Source organism: Pteropus vampyrus, unplaced genomic scaffold (genome assembly GCF_000151845.1).
Source record: "Pteropus vampyrus isolate Shadow unplaced genomic scaffold, Pvam_2.0 Scaffold45, whole genome shotgun sequence".
NCBI classification, from domain to species: Eukaryota; Metazoa; Chordata; class Mammalia; order Chiroptera; family Pteropodidae; genus Pteropus; species Pteropus vampyrus.
In genome coordinates this window covers 4802635-4806042 of record NW_011888826.1, presented here as the reverse complement: position 1 = coordinate 4806042, position 3408 = coordinate 4802635, and the positions used below count along the sequence as shown (strand labels likewise).

General features: G+C 41.7%; 1 protein-coding gene across 8 annotated transcripts in view; it reads right to left on the bottom strand.

Moving 5' to 3' along the window:
- The window catches only part of FAM110B (family with sequence similarity 110 member B), a 116701-nt gene that overhangs the window by 72823 nt on the left and 40470 nt on the right, over positions 1–3408 (bottom strand). For 2 of the 8 annotated variants that reach the window (XM_023530058.1, XM_011359179.2), the window contains exon 1: positions 2394–2579. The exons of the other annotated variants lie outside the window; for them this stretch is intronic. The gene's annotated coding sequence lies outside the window, so the exon portion shown is untranslated. Of the gene's footprint in view, positions 1–2393; positions 2580–3408 lie in introns of those variants that run through there. 8 annotated transcript variants of the gene reach the window in all.

Below are 3408 nucleotides of genomic sequence, written 5' to 3'. Positions count from 1 at the left end.
GCTTTAATCTGAAAATATTGCATGTTTTATACTCTAGTTCATGCTAATCGACCTAGTTTTGGTTGGTCAGAAATGTTATTCTCTCGTCAGTAAAGAGCTATGAGATAGATGATAAGGAGGGGAAATAGCAAAATCTTAAAAGTGTCCAAGAAATTTATTTTTATTTTTTATTGCAGAAATACACATAAGGGTTCCCCTTAATGTAGTAAAAAAAAAAAAAAAAGGTAAGACGTGACTCAGCTGAAGCTACAAGTACAGATTTTGTTACTTTGTGAAAATATAAATAACGTTTTATTTAGTGCTATTAGAAAAATACCCCTTTAGTATATGTTGGAAGATCCTTTGGGATATGATAGTGCATTATGTAATATACATGTATAATTTACATTACATTTTTAAGAAGTCCCTTCTAGACACAGAAAGTCTTTTAAGCTCCAGCCCTTGAGAATCAACATCACTTAGAACTCCTTCCCACAGCCTTCAGCGACACACACACAGCTTCACGGGGCTTTGCTCACAAAAGGAGGGTGGCAATGTTTACATTCGAGAGTAACTTACTTTTCAGGCAGCCTACTTCTTAGAAATTCTCTCAGACCACGGTAATTTAGGAAGTATTTCAGGAGATTAAGAAGAGGGAGAAGCAATTAAGGAATTGCATCAATTTATTCTTCCCGAAAGGAGTGCCAAGCCTGATCGTGGATGCAGAGAAAGGTTATCCTCCGTGTCCGCACAGGGAGTATGTCAGGTGAAGGATGCAGGAGTGAAACAGGAGAGCGGGGTCTGGACAAGTGAAGAAGCGCAACGTCACAATCCCGGGAACTGCCCTCCGCCATCCCCAGCTGCAGGACCCCCTGAACTGGGAACGGGGCGTGGCTTGTTACAGGGGGTCCGGACAGGAAGCCGCCCTCCTCACGTGCGTTTCATTTCGGCACACATGGGATCTTAAAGCTGCAAACACTGCAGACTGCGCATGACGATGGCCGACTATCAAACTTTCTTATCACAGACGATGCTGTATTACAATAAGTGGCTAGCTTTCATAATCGTCCCCTTATTGTTTTTTCCTGAAAACTAATATTTGAACGAAATATTACATCCGGTGATTTATTAGACCTCAGGATGGACTCGTGTGGGAGTTTGGGAGGGGGCAGTGAAGCAGAGTGAGTAACCTGAAGTTTTCCTCTACTAAAGAACATACGGAACCCCTTTAACTGGTATATAGTTTTAAATCAAAGCACTCATTTTAACAGAAGACTTAAATGGCAATGTTTGGCATTTCAGGAGCAGGGAAATAATTCTGACAGCCTCAGGTATCAGCAGGGCTCTCCACTGATACCAGACGCATGGTGGCAGCCAGCCAGCCGTGTGACTGGTGACTCAATACACGAGTTTCTGTGCTCTCCACAGTCTGATACGGTAAGCACATCAATTTTTAAGTTTGAGAACTAGACGGTAGCGAGGGTGGGGCTGCTCTTCTGGAATAAAACAAAACTCTATGGAGAAGGCACCCTGAGAAGCAAAAACTCACATTGCATCTGTTTGGGTTTCTTTGGGCTCAGCTTTGGCCATTTAAATATTTTTCCTTCAGAATGTACCATCTTTATTACAGAATTTAAGATTATTTATTGTTTGATTTGGAAAATAATCCGGGCGACCATTAACAGAAATTTTAAAATGTTGTCAAACATTAGTCCAAGTGGTAAGAACCCCACCTTCCTGGGATTAATTTCAACTCCAAAAGCAACATCCCTGTTAAACAAAGCCCAGAGTCAAAAAAATCTCTCTTTGGCACGAGCTGAATACATACGGACAAGTATTTTTGGTAGAATGGGATATGCTAACGTTCCCTCTGTTAAAAAAGGCTTCATGAAAACTACAAAAGGTGAAACAAAGAAAACCATCCAAAATGAAGGCTGCACTCATCTTTGAAGAAACAATAGCACATTACTTCTGCTACGTAGGACCCTGCACTGACATCGGGAGAGCCGCTGCCCTGTCCTAATTAAAGTGTGTTTCACTGGACTCTCCTCGATCGCTCATTATTCAGGAGAGTCCGGACTCGATGCAGACAAAGTCAGCCAGGTTCTGAAACGCACCTCCAAAGACACCTAAATCGATGCAATATCGGGCTTTCCAAAACAGAAGAGAACCAATAAGAATCACTCCCCAGCACATGCACTCTCGAATCCAGGTAAAAACAATATTCCTTCAGGAGCAGGGCAGCTGTTTACCTGCCAAGCCTTCTCCAGGAGAACATATTTTAGTATGGAACGGTGGAGAATGCATGCTATTAACAAAAAAGCGAGATCAAATTAAACAGAGGACATGATGAACACGCTTCATTTCATGCACGGCCGTGTTTTTCCTGCAAGATAAAGGCTCAAAGTAATTACCATGAACTGAAACTTCCTCACTGATCTCCTTTGGCAGCTGGCAGCCGGCGACTGCCGACGCTCTACAACAAAGACTAACGCCTTCTCTTCGGTGCCTTCTTCCTTCTTTTAACGTTACCAGCTAAGCACCTCCACTGTGGCCAGAACACAGCGGAGTATCTCTGTATCTATGTCTCCAATGCATAAAGAGTACAGTGGAAACCTATCAAACTGGCGAGCAGCAGTGCTAGCAACCAATGAGGAGAGGCTCAGGCAGAATCCAGCACATGCTCTCTGAGGCGCAGGCTGTCATCAGCGTTTAGCAGGCTGCTAATCTAATTATAGCTAGTTTGCTAGCGCCGAGCTATCGGAGCAAAGCACACGAGCAAATTAAATTTTAATAAATTAAACCCCACAGACAAAATCATCTTGATTTCCTGTCATTCTGAGGATTAATGTGTCACCTTATAAACTGTAAGTGATTTTTAAAGCGCATTCTTGTTTTTCTTCCAACCCAGAGAAACAAAGAGTGGTTAAATCGATGTACAGTACCACCGGCTGACTTAAACTACAGATTCCTGCACTGAGGAATGAAAAATACAATCGATACCACGAAGATCTAAGTGGTCGTGCTACAAAATCTGAGTCTCACTTTATTTACCCTGATTAGCAGTTGCCACTTATTTGTCCTAAAGTGCTAATTAGTTTTCAATGTTGTTTGAGATATCATGCAGATTTCCTTGCACAGTGGAAAAAGTACTAATCAAGGCGTCAAAAATCATGGTCTTGACTAGAGTGATGAATAATAATTCAGAGCCAGAAGAGATGGAAAAAGGACCTCAGAAGTCATTGCAAAAGCAAAAATTAAAGAAATGTGCCCACTCTCGAATCCAGGTAAAATTACTATGGAGTTAAAATTATTGTGGGGGTCTTTGTATGATCTTCAATAAAGTATTAAATAATTTGCCTCGGTTAAGCCTAAAATGATGACCAGCTGTCAAATAAGGGATCTTATTTTGAATCTGGCTCTCAGGCT